We start from the raw sequence: 21,249 nt of genomic DNA, 5'->3' as shown, positions 1-21,249 counted from the left end.
TTAGTGAAATAGTAACAAATATGTCAATTTAAATATTTAAAATAATTTATGCAAACTTTCACTAGGTATGCACGATGCAGAGATTATTTGCTCTTTAAATTAACAAAATTTATTTGTGTTTATTTACAAAATAACTTCTGCATTATAACGAAGATTTGCATAAATTATCTTACATACTTGAAGTTTGAGACAGTCTCGCGCATATACACTGTCGTATCTCTTGATACGCAAATATACAATATTTTTCCTGCATATGATACATTCTTCAGTCAATAAAATCACATCATACTGTTGCAAATGTTTTTATTAAAACGTATTGTTTATATTAGTTTTATTTTCTTTTTGTTTTTATATTTAAATAAAGATTAAAATAAAAAAAATAAATTAAAGATTGTAATCATAAATTTATATTTTTATAAAATTATTTGCATATTTGTTCTTGGTATAATGTAAAATTATACATAGTTCGATAACGCGAAGAAAAAAACACGTTCAGGGAGTCCTGTATCCAGCAGTTATCAATAATTGTTTATTGTTAAAACAAACGACCATTGGTAGCGTTTTGAAAATCTTTCTCTGATTATTGTAATAACAATACGTAGGATATATATGTTAAAATTAATAACAGTTACGAATATATTGTAAAAGCACGACGCCCACGCAAGTGGTATTAAAGAGAATAATATTTTTGACCTCTGTCTGAATAAGAGATTGTTAGGGAGTGAAACTAAAAAAGTAGCCTTGCCGCCCCCACAGAGCTTCTGTTGAATAATTTACATATTATTTTCATCGTTTATTTCGTCTGTGCGAGAACTTCTTTGCGAGCTTGCTCTATGAGAGAGAAACGTTCCGCAATCTATTTTACGACATAAATTGTTCGTGTTAAATATAAAATGTTTAATATGTAAAAACCGAACAGGTTCCTTACCGAAACCGTCAATACTATTAACATTTTATTCGACACGCGACATAAGGAAAGCGCCCTTAAACGCGCCGTTCTCGCGTTATGAGCTCATGTTCTCTTTTCCTAGCCTTTCCCACCTCGATTTATTCACCCGCGTCTCAGGTCGAAATTAAGAGCTTTTCCTCGATCGTATACGTTTGTACAGTCCACGCGCTTCTCATGCCCGTCCTGAGATCTGACGATCCGCGAATGCGAGGGATACGCGCTGGCGGGACAGAGCAGGACACAATCGGGAGCCGGCGACGTGCCTGCGTCCTACATCGCGCATGCGGCTGCAATCGCACGAGAAGCCCGGATCCTCTCAGTGCGCTCGTCACTCGCGACGCGTCCGGGACGATTCTCTCTCGCTCCTCTCGATCGTCCCTCGGGACTTCGCCGGCTCTCTCTTCCTCTCTCTCTCTTTTCCTCTCTGCCTCTCTTCCTCTCTCTTTCGCTGTCCCTCCTTTTAATTTCGCGAATGTCGAGGAGACTGGACACGGGCGGGCGCTTGATTTTCAAATTCGTTTTTCAACGTGTTTTCCGTCGCCCGCGAAAGTGTCCTCGAATTTCGAAGGATTCTCTGGATCGCGAGAGATCGGCGGCGAAAATCCGCTGGGACGAAATCTCTCGAGGAACGGACGACGCGTGATCGAAGTTGAATTAAGCGAAAGAGACGGAAATCTCCAGGCGGAACGATCGCGATATCGATTGATCCGCGCCGGCAAGTTCGATGAGATAGATTTTCGAGTGACGCAAGTGTTGTGCTCATCGCTTTTAGTGATCCCGCAGATTGTCGTAGAAGGACAACAGTCAGAAGAATGCTGAGAGATGCAGCGGCAGTTTGCCGTTAAGTAAGTAAAATCAGCGAATTGTCGCGCGCGATGTCTGACCATTTTGTCCATTGACTACTTGCTCCGGTCGTTTATTCTCTTTCCTGGAAATTTGCTACGCGTGCTGTCAATCTTGACAATCGCATTCTCGCGAGGAAATCTGACTGAACTTTTTATTTAATCCGAGAACGATGTCAGCATGAACATACTGTAAATTAAAAAACGGTTTTTTGCCCGCTCGAGTGTAAAAAAATATTTTAAACAAAGCGCAAAAAAATATTTCAAATAGGTCAATAACGAGCATAATAAAAATATCGTGTTAAATACGTTGGATTAACTGTTTATTTAAAATTACCATAAATTAAAACGTTTCGACTTATCTCTCAGTCGTTATTAGCTAATTCTATCAATATCTAAATTTACACGATTATACATTGTTTGAAATAAATAAATAAATAAATAAATTGAATATATGATTTACTAGTGGAATAAAAGCAAAATTAAAAATCGTATCATATGCGAGTAACAAAAGCATATTTGAACGTTATCGTTAGCAAATAAATATAAAAATGAAAAATAAAAAATAAAAATAAAAGATAGCAAACCATATCAAAGGTCAAACACTGTTAACGTTATATAATATGCTGTACGATAAAATGCAGTTTTTTGCAAACCTTCTTTTAAATTTTACACTTAGTGCTTATTAAAGTTCCTGTTTGTGTTGAAATTTTAAAATTAGGCATAAATAACATGAGAAAATTTGCATTTGTGTGGAAATTTTGTATTTAGGTTTTCTTGCTAAATAAATTTATGCTTTTAGTCACGTTCTCTCTCTCTCTCTCTCTCTCTCTCTCTCTCTCTCCTTCTTGTTCCTCTTCTGTTTTTTTTTCAAATATTACATAAAATGAAAATGAAATATCTCAAGGCAAGGTTGAATTCTACTTTAACAGAGTGAAGAGAATTTAGTCAATATCGTTTCTATAGTTTGCACATCACAGTAAAAAGATTACTTTGCTCCTACGCTTCTTGAATTTATCTCCTTGAAAACTCAAACACGGTCTTATTACGGTGACTGCAGGCTACTTGTAGACGGTAACTCCCGTCGCGGGACCACGATGAAACGTTTTGTGAGTACCTATCGCGTTTTAGTAGCATTAAAAATAACCGCCGTTAAAAAGTAGCTGGACACAAGTTTTGTCGAGAACATGGTAGAACGTCAACGTCATTTTAATTTTTTTCAGCGTATAAGAAAATAATGTGCATTACTTTTTAAACGCATCAGTGTGAGCACCACAATGATTAAGCGATCTCTTACTAATTAAACTTACGTACCCTTGTTTCTACGAGTCAAAAATGTAATAATTAATGGAAACAAAAGTCTCAGTGTTTTTTCTTGTATGTATTAATATATCCACACTCAAAAAAAAAAGTCCAGCACCTGAAAACTTGAGCTTAAAGTCTCGATTATGTATTACAAAGTTATAACCACGACAATAAATAAGTTATATAAAACATAGTAATTATTTATTAGATAACTGTAAAATAATAGTAATATAAGTAAGCGACAAAAAATTAAGTTAAATATTCGAATTTGAGATCTTTCATTCTTACTGACAGCATTTAGGATGCTACATCACGACTGCTCATAATTATTCCAGTCATGCATTAGTACTTAATCAATGCTATATACCCACACAAAACAGTCCCGATAAAAAATGTATTATTGATACAAAAAGTGTAATCAATTAATTATTATGATATTATGCTTTTTATCTCAAAAAATAGTGTCTAAATTAAAAAAAATGTAATTGTCATATCTTATTTGTATAAAATCTACTGTGTAATAATATAATTGAGTCGCTATCAATTAATCGTGCACATAAATTGTTGCAATAACTACATTTTTTAAGTATTTATCATTTCTTCGGTTCTTATTACTTCGTAAAACTAGTAGCAGGTACTTAAATTTCAAAGTTGTCGAATTATAATTGCCAGAATTATCGGATAAGAATGAAAAATCCTAAATATGAGTCGGTTTAAATTTCTGTCACCTGCATTATTTATTTTTCTACAGTTTATCCAATAATTTTACTAAAAATAGTTAATATTATGGTAATTTCTTAATATAATTTATTATAATTTATTATTGTTTGTCTCGGTAGTCGGGTTGGTAAAACGTCCGCACGGAATGTTGGGAAATCCAGGTTCGAATCCTGGCTGAAGTATTATTTTTTCGTAATAAAATTATTTACAGTTTTTCCGGTGAGGAGGGATTTCATAAATGCTTTCGATGCATTAATATTAAGTATTCCGACTTCATGACTATGTTTCAAATCCGGAAAATGCGGCATGCAGTTTGAATAAGCTGGAGATTATAAAAATTAAAAATTATTATTATTCATCACTAAGAATCGCTATAAGTGATGTAGGTCTGTTAATCTTATATTTAACTCATTATTGTTTTATTACAATTTTGTAATACATAGTTGGGATGTTATTTGTTCACAAATTTACGGTTACTGATACAATTTTTTTCTCAGAGTATATCCTGAGAGAAAAAATTATCATGATGGCAATTGTAATGAGACAACTATACAAGTTTTATTAAATAGAAAAAAAGTTATGACATGTAATTAACTATGTTATAATAATTGCAACTAAGTTAATAATTGAGAGAATTAATAAAAAATAGTTGTAATAACTGCATAGAAAAAAAACAACTATATTAACTTACTTGCAATAACTGTAACGTAGTTCACTTAACTATATATTATTATTCTATTTATAAAACTCGTATAGCCGTCCCCTTTTAGTTGCCTCCGCTATAACTTTTTTTTCTCTTACAATCAGTGTACAAAGCGAAAATTGTCAACCATCCTCGGCATTGACTCTTCACTTGTCGTCTAATTCCACCTATTTTATTCTAATTTAATAATTACAGCGTAGTTTCAATTTCCGCGATTTTGTCGAACTAGAAAATTGACGTCGCGCAAATCAGAGGGTGCGGATTTATCTGCCGCGCATGTACCTTCCGGGCAAAACACGAGCCCGACTTTACTGCGCCAGCTTGCGGGAAGCAACTCCGGACAGCCGTAATTACTATCATGGAGTGCAACGATGACATCTGTCCTGAATTTCTTTCGCCGCTCTCTGTTATTCTTCTCGGAATTGTACAGAGTCCTTCGTAATTTAATCTTTGAAACGAAATGCGGGTAAAAAATTACCACACGCTACGCGACAATGACGCTAAAGCGAACAATGGACTGTTAAAATAACTTGCGCTGCGAAATATACACATTTATTTAAAATCGCAAATAAAGCGCCGCATCAAGAACCGTTCGGCGCAAGTTTTTACCGTACAAAAGCCAGATTTGCTTGGCCAACTGGAGACTTATCGCGTGTCTCTCTCCCGTAGGAGAGATTCGCGCCAGTCGTCGCGCTACCTGATAAATTCGAGGAATATCTGAAGTTTAATCATGAACTTCGTGAAAAACTTTGTACGTTCGTTCTCCGCGAGGTGAGAAATATCTCGGATTGGAGTCGGGAGAAAAAGATTCGCGCGCGCGCGCCCCTCGCCCGAATCTATTTTCCCCGTTTCCGTAAAGTGGCTCGCGTCTTCATTGCGTCGATCAAAACAAACTCGAGGGAATACAGCCGCGCGCGAGTCTTTACGCTTGAGAAACAAGTGGGAGCTGTTCTCCGACTGAAGTGCAGTAAAGAAAAAAAGGAAAGGAAAGGAAAGAATCTCGCGAAGGTGCGAACGCCAGGAATGATTAATGAGCGCGAACGTAGGCGCGATTTTTCCCCCGTTTGCGTTAAAGGAGGGAGGCGGGGGTAATATTCCGACGTTTATTTTGTCCCGCGGCCGTGTCGAATGACGAATTGTGATCGCCACGGTGAATATCGACGAGTCCTCAAATGGCACGTTAATCGCCGCGTTGATTCGCCGGAGGGAGCTCGGGTGGCTTGAGACGGCTCTGCGGGGAGGAGAAATATTGTCCTTGCGTGCGCGATACGATACGTATTCGATTAACGATGCGGCTTACGATAATACGCGGGAGAGTGAGCATACATTACGTGTTCTACATTATTAATTCTCTGTTCATCAATGATCGTATGCTCCGCCACGTGTATCAATTTGATTATATTCACCGATCAGTTCCACGTAACATATTGATTCAATTATTAAGCGAATCGGCGATCGGAAAGGTTTTCCGATTTTCGAGAGGCCCCATTGGTATTTTATTATCATCTCGTGACAAATGAGCAATTACCACTGTAATGAATAAATTCCATTCACAACTTGGTTGAATAGAGATTATCCGCTTATCGGTAGATACGTTTTGTTGTCCGAAGTCGGAAATGGAGTTTATTTATCATGCGCCGTTGGCGCAGTTATTGAGGCTCTCCTCTACAGTTGTAAGCGAAATCAGATAATTCATATCGCGCTGCCAGGAAGTTAATGTAAATTAGCGATTTGATTACGGCGTGTAAACCATTTTTTATTATCCGATGCGGAGTGCGAAGGATTAAAATCGGATTAGAGAACGGCCGCCGCTTTGCGTAATCGGCCCGAGGAAATTTCTGCGTTAATTTACATGCTGGCCAACAATTATTCGCGCAGCAGAGTAGAATCTGCCTGAATTCCGCGTAACACGGAATTTCTTATCCTTGGCGATTACCCCTGTTATCGATCACCCACCAATATACATACATAAGTCTTTTAATTGCTGACACCGATCTTTCGCGACCTCGAAGCGCCTCTGCGCTTTTGTTTGCCACATTTTTTATACACCTGCCCTTTACGCCTTTACATAAAAGTAAGGTAAAAAGTTTATTTTATAAAAGAAGCGTTACGAATATTTTGCAACGAGTTATATTTGCAATTTAAATTCTTTTAAAAGTTTCGTAATCTTTGAGAGCAAGTGTTTACTCTATCATTACATCAACTTTGAATAAAATCGCTCAAATTGCCATTACGAACGCGCGCGCACGTGTGCGCGCGAAGAAAAAGTTTAGGGATGGTTCAAAATTTGCGATATGTTTTACAATAACTTAAAATGTATTGTAAACGAAGAATGAAGCGATGAAAATAAGATAAACACCACGTCTATATATATATATATATTTTTTTTTTTTTTTTAGATTTTTCTAAGTCAATTCGAGTACGACAAGTACAATCGCTTTAAAATGTTACGTAACATGCAGTGTTGCTTGTTATCACGTGTAATTTAATTTATTTCTAACTGCATTTATTTCTTCTGTATTTAAAAATGAAATTCTTTACATGAGTTTCATATAATACTTTCAATAAATATTAAAGCTCTTTAATTTTATTCATAATTTTATCATACATGAAATGACTGATTGACTGTATCTCTCTCTCTCTCTTCTTCTTCTTCTTCTTTTTTGATAGCAATTCTTTCAAGTAAGAAATAATAAGACGTATCTACTGCGTGACGCTTTGTTCAGTAAGTTCTGAAGCCCAAATTACTTCCTTTTGGTCCTTGATAGGAAGTTCGTTCCGCCGGTTTGCTCCTCTATTCATCCCGATTCCGAGGTTACAACCGCGGAATGATAAGTAGAGCCTATCAATAGCCCATTGGGGTTCACCATCGCCCGGTATTTTTGGTTTCGTAAAAATATCTATTAATACCGGCGGATTTGTTCCTCTTGCGTAGCATCATCATTGCTTTATTGGTCTTACGCTTATGGGCGAAATCGCCGACGTTGAGGGGTGCGATTGTATGTATACGATAAACAAATGCTTTCAGAGGATTACGAGTAGCGCGATCGAGCAATCTCTTTCAGTTTTATTGCGTGCCTTTGCGATGGGAAAAAGCACGAATTTTACGAATATTTTCCGAGAGAACATCGCACTTTCCTTTAACGGATATTATTTTTGTTGCGCAAAAATTTATAGAGAAGTGTAGGTCTTGAATATAGAATTAAAATGGAGCTGACTTTACACCAGTAAAATTCCAATGTAAAAATGTCGCGAAATGTAAAATTTATCCTTCTATCTTATTCTAAGCAAATTATAATTATTCTAAAATACAGCCAACTTGCTGGCAAAATGTATTTATTAATCAAATGAATTCACGTCTTCACTTCAGATTTATGTCCTTTTCAAAGTAAATTGGGTGCAACATAAATATTAAAATAAGCAAATGCGTCCAATAGTGAGTTCTTTCCGAGGAATCCAAAAATTTAGTACTAAAAATAACGTACTATAATTACAACAATTAATAAAATTCTCGCTGAATTTACATGCTTCCATTATCAAATATGTGTAAAACAATTAAACTTCGTCAAGGTATTAAAAATTACAGAGAACGTTATCAGCAAATTATGTTGTAAACACTGATTTTTTTTTAACTGTATTTCGTATAGCAAAATATTTAGCTTAAAATGATATTTTTTTAATGAAAGTTTTTTTTTATGATTCTAACGCATATATTAAAATTACAATACAAAATTTAATTACAGAATTATTTAATATTAAATATTAAAATCGATATTGAGGAATAATCTAGAAAAGCATAAGCGTTTAAATTTAATCTCGCAAACGCGTTTTATTTTAATAAAACTTTAACTCGCGAGACTTTATTAATAAGATATTCGATGTTAAAAGTTTTTTTAAAAGTGGCAAAAAATAGCGATTTCTTTTCAAATTTTTATTAAGGAAAAATGCCGCGCTCGCGCGATTCTCAGCGCATTCCTGCTCTCGTCGAGACTTATTTCTTTTCTCCTGCCTTGCAGATACATCTTTCGCAATTTTTTCATTAAGAAAAAGCACGATAAAAATTCCCGTGGCTCTCCGCGCGCATCTTGTTAACGAAAATCGGACACTTTTCTCAGATTACTGTAATTCGCGTTATTATGATCAGCGAGATAACATGGGACAATTTCCCGTTTGCATATCCAGCGTGAATTATTGTCGTTTGACTAGTACATCTCCGTGGATATATCACCTTGCGGAGCAAATATTTTCACAGTGCGCAATTTCCTTCATTTGATAGGCAGGTGAAAGACCGTATGAGGAGACGGGAGGACGGAGAGTGCGCATGCAGAGCAAAATCGAGGGAACATCAGACGGAAATGGACGTTGGACGCAGGAAAGAGAGAGAATAGCGGCATTAAAATAGTCGATGGAATTGATCGGGGTTAAAAACGACTGCCTTCTTCAAAAATGCGTGCTTATAACAGAGTTTCGATTTTTCTTGATATTATAATCGTAGTTTCTGCATTTTTCTTAGGTTCAGTTTATCTTTGGATAAATTATGTGAAAAATTATGGCAAAATGTCTGTGTCTACACATAAACATGTAATAGATATATATTACACGTGTATCGATTAAATAATTTACATGGTTTATCCAGAGATGAAACAAAATAGGCTTTTAGTAATTTGAAACTCGGGAGGTTTTTGAAAATTACAGAAATTACAGCGTATACAATTGCCATTATTTAAACAATCAAGTGACATTATTCAAACTCTACATTGTAAATCGTATAAAGCGTTTTCTCGAACTTAGCGCTGCAAATCGGAATTAGCTGGATTAATTTATTTTTAATTAGCCTAACTTCAATTTTGCTGCGTAAATTGATAAATTTCTTAACGATAATTTCCTAATAAAAATTATTAATTTCTCTTTAGACAGACATGGCCGTTACATTTTTTATCGCAAAAATCGTCAGTGCAAGACGCTCCGAGAAACACAATTTTCTGCAATTTTTTCAAATGCATTTATTTCATCTGGCGACGCCTCGTTTACTGGAGTGTAGCGACATTTCTGTCATAACTAAGTAGTCTCATAAATTATTTTAATATCATGATTCTCTCTCGGCACGTCGGAGGCCGGAGTGTTTTATTCAGAAACGAGAGAAAAAGATGAAATTGAGACACGCGCGCGTCCGCCGGCGCGGCGTTGCGGAGAAACTTTTCTTTGAATCTCGTCTCGGATGGCGATGAGAGACGTGGGCGCACAAGCGATCGCATATTTCCATTTTATTTACCAGTACCGCAGAGACAATCTATTTCTCTAGTATATTACATGGTAAACATTTTAAAACGTCGGGAGAAGTTCTGCCGGAAATGAGAGCATTGAAAAAGAGACGACGTACGTGTTCTATTCGTAGGGACGTAAGAGAGACCGAAAGAAACACGTTGAACTATATCGCTTTCGAACTTCTGGACTGCAGTCTCCCAAATTTTCTAGTGACAGTATCTTTTAATGTTCCAAGACTAGCCCTGTCGCGTTGACACATCATTACGAACGTTTATGGAAAGAAAACGCTTTTTTTTTGCTGAAACGTGCAAAAATAGACATAGATCCGGAAATAATTTTTGTTAGAGCTTCAAAATGGTGTAGAATGTTCAAACTAATTGCTAGACTGTCAAAAATTTTTGCAGCATTCCTTATCACACACTGGAATGTTCATAATTATTTTAATGATTCTCAATAAAATTATTTTCAGGTTTGTATTTATCTATTTTTAAATACTTCACCAAAAACTGTTCTTTCCGCGTAGCTTTTTAATATTTATAAAATAAATTAACAAATTTAAGAGAATATAGATATAACTGATAAAATTTTTTAATGGGCAACACTCTCCAGATATATTTTATTTTAAAATAAAATTTAAAATGGAATTAAATAAAATTTAATATTATAAAATTGATTATGTATTAAATATACATATACTTATTAAATAAAATTTTAATATTATAATAATATTTAATTACATTACTCTACATTGAATAATTAGAGAATAGAGAATGTTTCCTTAAATTATGTAACGTTTAATAAATCTGGCAAACGCATTTCAAATGCGCACACTCGAATATTAATTTAGACATAAATATTACACATAAACGAGAGATTTTTTGTACCGAGTGAAAAAAACGAATATATATTGTACATTACAATAAAATATGAAACATTTTTTAAGTGCAAAGTGATAACGCCTGAATTGTTCAGCAGTCTGACCAATACAATGGTCATACTACTGAATCTCCAATGACGTAGCTTAAAAAATGAAATGAATCCTGCTTTGTACGCCGGTATCAAAATAATAACGAAAAACAGCTGTAAGCTATTGATATTGGTTGGTTGAATATTTGTCAACGGTAATAGATAAAAAAAACAACGCGAGAGAATCAACTGGGGGGACAAATATAGAAAATGTTGATTCGCGGAAAAATACAAATATATTACCGACGGGAGCGTTCTCGTTTATTATTGGTAAAACCGCGGCGAGAATACACGCATGACGAACTCATTATTTTACAGATTTATTCTGCTGATGCGTCGTCGAAAAATCATCATTGTTGGTTTTTACCGAAGATAAACGTGTGAAATAATTCAGAAAACCGTAATACATCGCGGTGAATGATGATTGAAGTAGACAGCGATAAAGAGCGGAAGAGAATTAAATATTGCGGCATGTTATGTACTGCGGACGAAAAGATCGATTATTACGAGCTCGATCAGTGTCTCTTTCGGCTCTTTCCCGTTCTCATTTTGTGATGGTAAAAGAAAAATATTTGCTTTCAGAACAAAATGTGACGTCTATAATGAATATGTAAAACGAAAGATATTGTTTAATACTGTCTGCAGTGAAAATTTTAAAAGATATAAAAAGAAGGAAAATGGATTTGTTGCTTCTTATTTACGACGCTGCACTGAATTATACATTCTAAGTTGAAAATAGAGAAAAATATTTCAGATTCTTTAGTAAAATCAGATTGATATTTTCGTAGAGAAAAAATTTAAAAATAGAAAACTTTTACAGAAAAACCTCTAGAAGAATACGAAAATAATTTCTGGTGTACTATTAGAAGAACTGCAGTTTTAGCATAATAATTTGTTCGTGTTCTTGTAGTCTTTTTTCATAAGGGAAGGATCGTATAATGGAAATATAATACTTTTCTGTCAATTTACTTTTTTTCCAGGACGCAAATAGATGGAACTTTGTTCCTCAATTAATTTTAGATCGATGCCGTGTGTTGTAAGCGGCAAAAATTGATATCGACAACTGTCCAAAGCGAAAAAAAAGACCCGGTTGTCAGATGCCCATTAAAAAACTAACGCGTCACGATGTAACGAAATTAGATAGATATATCATACTCGACACATCATCGATAACATTTTTCAAACTTGCCTCTCAATGTGATCTTATTTATATAATTCTATAAATATATAAGATTATATTTATGCTTCTAGGGAAGGAAATTACGTACGAGTTCGTCGTAACCAATTTACTATTACGCGTGTATCCGCAACGTGATGCGGAGATAGGAAAAATCTGCCTGGGCCTCGAGGTGGCGGGTCTCACGCAAAAAATTTGGCGTTTCCCTCTTTCTCACCGTGCTTCTCTACGAGAAGGAAACCGGTAACTTAATTTGTCGAAGGTAGATTAGAGGCTACCTTCGGATCTTACTGACAGCACCGTCAGCGAGGAGAGATTCGCCCGCGCTCACATCGTTTCATTCCTCACCGCTCGATCCGTAAAACTTTCTCCCTTGTCTCGCCCCAGTTTGTGAAAAAATCACCGGGGCGTGCGCGGATGGATCGTGGGTGGTTCACGGTTATTACAGTCCTCCGGACTATACATATCTTGGCAGCTGGCTGATTTCTATACTGCCGACGATTCTCGTCGGTGCTCGTTACCGGGAATCGCCTGTGATTCCGCATGCCGTTTATCCCTCACGGAGAAACCCCAACGCGAAAGTTATTTGTCGTAAGGGCGAGAGATCCGATCAATCATTATGCGTTTAAGTCTTTTTTTACCAAAATATTCAGTACCTTTTCAATTTTTGAAATGTACTGATCTAAATTAAATTTTCTCATAACGTTTCTTGAAGTTTCTTGATCTTTTTGGAGAATTATCTGTTAAGAACATGTTTCATATATCAAAACATAACCAAAAATATAAAAATTTTATAGAATATTTTAGTATTACGTTTGAGTATTTGTGTAAAATTGGAGCATACTTTACTTATTAGTTTAAAAGTTTTTTCTCGTTCACTCTTGATGTAGCATTATCAATTAAATCAAAATTTTTACGTGTACTAATAAAATTCTAATAAATAATTGTGTAAAAATTTATTTAGATCTACTTAAAAAGTTATTTATTTAAAAATGTAGCATAATATAACGATTTTTCTTGCAAAAACCATTATGAATTAAATTTTCATTGTTTTCTTCTTTGCTAGTTTCAGGATCAAAATTCGGGCAGCGACCAAATTTTTTTGTCGTTGATTGGGAAAAAAAAGAATAAATCTAAAGGAGCCTTCAGTTTTTAAACTTTGATAACTTTTAGCTTGTATTGTATGTATGCGTCAAACATTTGTATCTTAAATCTGTATACAGGGAAAGAACAATTTTACTGGAGTATTTAAAATTTTATCTTCTAACAGATCATAAAATAATTCTATGGTAAACTATCAAAATAATTTTGTAAGACGCTCAAATATGATAAGATTGCTGCAAACGATTTTGACATTTTAACCACGTTAGACATCCTATACAATTTTTTAAGTGATTCAACATAATTATTTTCAAATATTTTAGCAAAATTGATCTTTCTATGTATCACCGGAAAAGAGTACACCAGAATTTCATGCAAATACAGATCAAATAATAATAGACCTATTGTTATAGATCTGAAAATAAAACATTTCTTGAATATATATCTTCTTATTTTCTTCTGCCTTCTATATTTTTTTACCTTAACACATCACTTAAAACCATTTTCAAGTTCTGTAGTTAATGTTTTTGTTTTATTTAACAACTTTGTCCCTGCCGTTTTATTACTAGCTCATGCGGTAATGTCCAGCAAAAGAAAATGCTTCGGTTCTTCGTTTAGGAACGAAGGACGATATAAGTTACGATGAAATCCTTTGGTTATTTTATGTTAATGAATTGAAAATACGCGCAGGACACTGCTCGAAGCTGATTATGTGAGAAAATAATGTAGAGTGTAATTAATACGAATGGAATAATTTCTCGGGTGATATTTACTTTTTAACGTCGATGTTATTAATACGGCACTTAAGTGAGAAATTGGGTACCTTCGTATTTCATTAATGTTCTCTTTCTTGCAGTGTCTTACACTCTTTTTAATCACTTACCATATTGTAATCTAACCTTTCGCCTCTTTCTCTCTCTACCTTTCTCTCATTCTCTTTCTGCAGACTCTTATAGTCTGATTAAAACACTGGAAACGTAAAATCTCATTACAATTTTCTAGGAAATAAAAATTTAAAACGCGTGACATTTAGTTTTCCTCTTCTCTTTTATTATGAAAACGTAGTATTATAGAATATAATGTTATTAATTAAATCTAATCTTTTATACTTGGTATTTCAACGGTTTTGCTATTATAAAGAGCATGCATTATGATGTCATATTGATATTACATTGCAATGTGGACAAACTATATGTAATAAATGTAAAATAAGAGGAGGAATACAAAGGAAATAAGAGAGAATTATGCTTTTATTTAGCGAATTAAGAAAATGTATGGACAGGAGAATGCAAAAAATATTATCTCATTAGAAAGAGTTGAAGAGAATTTTATGTAAATTATATTATGTATAAAAACTATAAAATATCAATTATATATATTCAACTATCAATGAAATAAAACTGTATAATGTTAACGAGCAGTCGATTATCAATATTCTGAACTGGATTCCAAGAAGGTAAATGAGTTTTCTAGAAATACTGTTGCGTCACGGTTTCACCGTTGCAGGGGGAAATGCAGACTTGCAGAAATCACGAGGTTCGAAGCTCGTTACGGGTAAATATCGTTTCGTGCTGCAGGTATTTATCTTATTTCAAACCGTCAACCTCGTTTGCTCGGAGATATGTACATCCGGTTATATCTGCATTTACCTACTTAGCCAGGATTGACTTCGTTATGGATTTAGACGGGTTATGATTCTTAATAAGCATTTCAGATACTAGAAATTCAAGATTGAGAGCATTTATTGAGAGAGACAGAGAGAGAGAGAGAGAGAGAGACAGAAAAGGGAAGCGGAACGGAGAATATTTCAATAAAACGCGATTCTAGCGAGAATCTAAGGGAGGATGTAGAAAAGCGGTTAAGCCAACGAGCAATTTAGGCAGCGAACATATAACTATACGAAGATAAGGAAAGCGAATCCCCCTACTTGCTTTATAATATGGTTAACGAAGGATAAAGAAGCTCCAGATGCCGGGAATCGCGTGGGAAGAGATCTATTGCCGAGAATGCTATGGAAACGCGAAAAGGTCACGGGACCAAGCCCAAGGATTATGTTGCACATTTGTGAAAATTGGGAGTGTTATAAGTATAACGAAACGGCGAAATAACATTTGCTTTTTTGCTAAATAATTGACTGGTTCTTATCAAAAGGTACGTACTCGTTTTCAAGACTCGTCTTCGAATATTTATATTTATATTCCTTTTATGTATAAATGTATGTAATTCGAACAGTTTGTTTTATTTTCTATCGAATTAATTTTATCGCAATATAAAAAGCATGCTTCTTTAATAAACAAAAATAATTTTCTCTTTATCTCTCCGCTTTCTTTTCGCTTTAGAAGAGGTTTGATAAATATTAAATCAATTTTTTTCTGTCCGTTAAAAGTAAAATGAAAATAAATGTCTGTATTTTTAAAGGTTTATTTCGTTCTCTATCGAATTAATTTTATCGTAATATAAAAAGCATGTTTTTTTAATAAATAAAAATAATTTTTTCTTTCTCTTTTTCTCTCTTTTTTTCTAACTTTCTTTTTGCTTTAGAAGAGACTTAATAAATATTAAATCAATCAATCAATCTTTTTCTTTTAAAAGTAAAAATTTAAGTAAAAGAAAAATAAATATATATAATTCGAAAAGTTTGTTTTATTCTCTGCCGAACTAATTTTACAATAATATCTAAAAATATGCTTCTTTAATAAACAAAAATAATTTTCTTTTCCTTTATCATCTTCTCTTTTTCTCTCTTTCCCTCTCTCTCTCTCTCTCTCTCTGCTTTAGAAGAGGCCTAATAAATATCAAATTAATCAATCAATTTTCTTTCTTCATAAAAAAGTAAAACGAAAATGGAAATGTGAGGCATTTTATGTTTTAATGCAACAAGTGATGGCCATGTATATAACGACGGCTGTAGATATCGTTGTAACGTGTATCCTTCATTATCTCGGCCTTACATGGAGGGTATTAGAGGCCTTAAACCCTCTGGTTGATCAAAGTAGGAACAGACAGGAGAGTGAAATAGGATGCGCTTATAATAGCTGGAAGTTTGCGTAAATTGAGCAAGTTTCCGTAAATTAAGAGTACACGCGTACATACGTCTTCTAATCGATTGTTCCGCGGAATCATGAAAGGAGTCCATTAAACCTTATAGTTTTAATATGACATTTGTTCTATCTTTTTCCTAAATGAAATCTACGATCTACGCGTAGAAGGAGAGAGAAACAGGTAATACATAAAATTATATAAATGGATAAGATATACCTACTTTAGATATTGATTTAATACTTTTTACAGTACAAATGTGCGAATTGAATTCGCGGATTTGAAGTATTTTGTATATATATATTTTATTTACGATTCAACGTTAGCGGTACAATATTTTATTTCTAAAGTTTTCGAGTTCTCAAATAAAAATTGCCGCGGAGAAATGCGGAGGGAGCGACTACGGGAATTTTTATGCGATTGGCAATTCTCATCCTAAGATTGCGAGAAAACGCGACGCGCGAAATAGATTTTGTGAAAATCGCGATTTCGCGATCTCGCGGAGATCTCGTTAACAGACTCGATTATCATGGATAACGAAAGAGAGCGCCGTACGTCCGCGCTCCTTCCAAGGCGAAGTTTCGAGAATAACTTTACTACCTGCGGATCGGAAGGCGGAATCGGGTTCTGTGAAAGAGTTTGCACCCGGAATTTGAGAAAGATGAACTTCTCGTGCGGTATAATTCGATACACTCGCGGGGAGTCAGAAAACAGAGTTAGGAAATGGAACAGAATGGACATATCTTCCATGATAAGAGGAATATTGATCCATTCTTTTGTGTTCTCTTTACAACATCGATTTTATTGTTAAACATGTTTCTTCTTTAAATTTTTTTTATTTTTCCATCCTTTCTGTTCATAATAATCTTGTTCATAAAAATTTGTTTTTTTTTTATTTTAACATAAATTCTCCTTTAGTTGTAAAAAATAGATTTAATTTGTATTATAAGTATATTATTATTATTATATAATAGTTAAAAGTTCAGAATATTATAAAATTATTGTAAAAAAAATATACACTAACAATTAATATACGTTTATTGTTTATTAATCAATTAATAAACAACAATTTTAATATTGAAAATTATGAAGTCGTATTTTAAACATGCAGTTAATGCTACGTTAATGCTTTTATTTGAATAGTTTTTTAATTATCTTACGTCTCTTTTTCTCTTTTTTCCCGCCATGGTAATGTCAAATTATAATTTTAAATGATAGTCATTTTTCACGACCTCGTTATGTAAAATATCGAGAAGGATGGTAAATAAACTGAGTATATCAATTCCCATATTAATTTTCAGTCTAATTGACGGGCGATTGATTATTATTATTATGTTTGGAGCAACAATTAGCTGTGGCTATCTGCGAAACGGAATTGGATACGCTAATGTTTGCATATCGCGAATACGCGAATGATACGCTAAAGTTCGGTGGACTCGTTTCTAAGCCGTTTAATAATTCACCAACAAGGTAATGTCTACAAGTGGAGCAAACTATAATTACTGAACTATGTCGCCCGTTACAGCGTAATGCGACTTGTTCAATAACAATTATGCGGGCGATACATCCCGCCACATATTTGCGAGAAAATCGGACGGCAAAAGTTTAGCGTTAAATTCGTAAAGATGGCTACTAATACCGCTAACGGGAACGAGAGTAATAACTTCTCTCGAACGTGCGCGCTTTGTATACTAATTAAACTGCCATCCCGGCCACCATTTGTTGACGCGTTCGCGATTTAAGTTATACCGCCGTAAAATTAACATGGTGTTACCACGATGCGCGTTATTAATTTGTCACAGTTTCCCAAACCCTTTACATAATTATCGTGAATTATTTAGCGGAGCTTGCACAATATGAGAAATAAGTCTTCCGACATCGGAGCGAGACATTTTCACTTTGCACCAATGAGGCATCAATTATATAACAGCCGCTTGTCGCTCAATCATCGAACATCATGACATTCGATAATTCAGTTAGCTCTTGAGATTAATTATCCTATCGATCGCAGCAGCAATTACGTATTGCTTACTATATGAACTATTATGCCTCGCTGCGTCGTGATTGCACTCGATGCCACCGATTCAGTCTACTACATCGTGATAAAGACCGCCATTATCGCGACCTCAGTAATCATCTTACGAAATCTGATAATTTTTTTTTTTTCCAAGCTGTTTCTCGCCTCATTGCGATTCGTTAAGCGACAACTTTTAACGACATTTTTGTTTCACTCGTCAACTAACTGCGGTTGAAGAAGCAGTTGAATTCCATTATTCGAATCTCATTATGTCGCCTGTAACTTCCATTATCGCGCGATGCAAATGTAAAGAATGAGTATTACCCTTTTTTTCTCATTTTTATTTTATTATCCGTCAATCAGTGTGACAATATACGGCCAGAAATAATGATATAAGGTATCTCGTGAAGGTAGTAAAATAACACGTCAATTAATTTTGACGACAAAATTCGTCTATTCTTCAGCTTCTCTTAATAATCGCATTTTACGTAAGAATTTCCGTTCTCCGCGCGATTCAATTACGGGTTTTTTTAATTAACTTGCGCGAACTGATAACAAGACCAGATTATTCTCCGCGAACTCAAGATTCTCGAATTAGCGCGGATTTATTTCTCAAGAGTTTTCTCGGCATTATCTTTCCCCGTTCGGTGTATGTACGTGTGCGTGTCGCGTTTAAATAACAATATTACAATTATTCGTATACCTTTCGCGAATGCATCTCGAACGGTCGCTGACCGCCGCTCGATTAAGGTTCAATCGATCGCGCATCGATTAGGACGGAACGCCAACGCTCTCGGATGCGCTCTGGTGAATTTGCAGTTTACAGAACAGACGAGCGAGATCGTTAATAACATTTCCAGAGCTTGAGCTAACAACTGCTTGACCAGCCGTTCGCCGACTCGCCAGCTAACCTGCATGGCTTCATCTCCAGACGTCGTAACATTAACGTCTACCTCTTCCCCTGTGACTTGTGCTACTTCGCACTCTCGCAATTCGAGACGAGGCGAAACGAGCTCTCGCGGCAAGTTACTATCTACTATAATGCAGAACCACCGTAATTGCGCGCGCAATGAATAACCGCAGCGACTTTGAGCTGGATTAAAAGGCCGGATTATATTTGCTGGCGCAAAAATAATCGCACCAATTAAATTGTCCGCTAAATTGTCTTTGCAGCTTTATAATATACACAATCGACATTGTCGCGATATCCCCCGAATTATGGTGTGGTTTATACCCTGCGCCATTTTCCATTAGCTCGAACGGTACATTAGTGACACGCGCTAATAACAATCGTGGGAGTGATAATTGATTTCATGGTAATTCGATATATTTTATTAAACAACTGTTTTTGGTTAAATTAACAGGAGCAATCAGTAATATTAAAATCCGATTAAACGTTAAACAGCTGTTAATGAAATAAAGAAGAGTAATTTGCAATTAAAATTATCCTGCGAGATGTTAATTAACTGCGACGTTTAATAAACAGAATGATATTTCTTTTTTGAAATTTTCCAAGACGATTATTATAGGTATACCGCATTTTTATTCTATCAAAAATGTATTCTGTATCGATGTAATAAGTTCAGTGTTTATTTTCGCATTATATGCCATGCTGATATAAATTAATTAATTTTACCTTTTACTGCGAACTGCAAGAAACGTTGTTAATTGCATTTGTATCGGCGCAGGAGTTGTGTAACAGCGTACGCTAACGACGATCTCGTTTGACGAGGCAAATCCTTTCAGATTCTCGTTTAGTTGCAATTTAGGCTACATAAACTTTCGCCAAGACGCCACCAGTTTCTCCTCCCTCGTCGTCGTTTCTTTCGCGTCATTTCACCGAAGTTACACTTTCAATTGAATAAGCAACATTCGCTAGGTAAGCGAATATATTCTGTAATGGACCGAGGTCCAAGCCAGAGACAAATTCGAAAGGATCTATATCAGGTCTGCAACCTTTGCGAAAATATGTTTAAACTAATTGTAAGAGAAAAGTATTTGATATTTATGTCTAATTATATGGCAATATAATTGTGGTTCAATTTTTATAATTATTATTACTATAATGTCAATAACCTCGTGCAGTCAAGAGAACATTAAGGGCCACAAACAAGCAAAATAAAGTGTAATTTTTAAAGATAACATTTATTTCCGTTTAATCGTGTACTGAAAAAAAAAAATTTAGTACTTGTGACTTTAGTTGCGTAATAAACTAATTAAGGTTAGGAACTTTATTTTTATAGTTATTACTGCTATAAAGTTAGTAATAATAATCTTACGTTTATAGTTTTACTAGCTACAACAAGTTTAACTGTAAATTAGAATAATAAAACATGAAGATATAAATGATGAAAATAAAATTAACGTTTTTATGTAGCAAATGCAATTACAATTACACACATAACTATATTTTTAATAATTTTTTTTTTTTACGTGATAATAATAATTAATGGCTATAATTTGCGTAGTTAAAACTATTATAAATATATAACTGGCACCAAAAATGATCGAATTATAATTAAATTATGGTAATTGCATTTTTTTTCTTAGTCCACTCCGTCTCAATTAAGAAAAAATTTGCATCTTGATATCAATCGATTAAGTGGCTATTATTATTTTTTTTACTTTTTGTGATCTTAAATTTCTATTATTTTTAAGAGGAATGGTACTCTCTAAAATCTTTGGAATGGAATACCATTCTAAAAGTGTGAAAATTCTGCCAGTCTTGATAAAGAATGGAATTCCACTCTTTTAGATAAAATTCCACTCCAAAAAATTTAGAGAGTATATATGATATTAAAAAAAAAATGTTTTTCTGCTTATTTAAAAAAAATTGTTTTATTTTACTAAAAATTGAATTGTGATTAACAAACAATAAGGAAGTACATTATTTACTGAGTAACTGAATGATATATTTATTTCGTGGAATTAAAAACCAAATAATAATTTTAAAAAATGGTAGAAATATTTTATCATTACTGGCGAACAATAGTCGTTTATCAAAACCAGGATTGTGTGGTATATTTCAAAATTACATCTACATAGATTACTATACGTATAGTTTACATTGGATTACACGTAAAATGTAGACTATATTATATTACGCGTAAAAGCACAACCCTGATCAAAACAACGGTCATTTATTTTACGATGCTGCATATACAA

At 34.3% G+C, this 21,249-nt stretch overlaps 1 protein-coding gene across 5 annotated transcripts in view; it reads left to right on the top strand.

Annotated features, from left to right (window-relative positions):
• Window positions 1-21,249, top strand: part of LOC105199739 (octopamine receptor Oamb) — a 174,706-nt gene that overhangs the window by 122,249 nt on the left and 31,208 nt on the right. Inside the window, exon 1 of one of the 5 annotated variants that reach the window (XM_026134967.2) lies at window positions 446-1,794. The exons of 3 other annotated variants lie outside the window; for them this stretch is intronic. The gene's annotated coding sequence lies outside the window, so the exon portion shown is untranslated. Of the gene's footprint in view, window positions 1-445; window positions 1,795-21,249 lie in introns of those variants that run through there. One more of the 5 variants, XM_026134963.2, reaches the window with a different exon arrangement.

This window comes from Solenopsis invicta, chromosome 16 (assembly GCF_016802725.1).
Source record: "Solenopsis invicta isolate M01_SB chromosome 16, UNIL_Sinv_3.0, whole genome shotgun sequence".
NCBI lineage: Eukaryota > Metazoa > Arthropoda > Insecta > Hymenoptera > Formicidae > Solenopsis > Solenopsis invicta.
The sequence above is the reverse complement of the archived record's forward strand: the minus strand, read 5'-3'. Positions and strand labels throughout refer to the sequence as shown.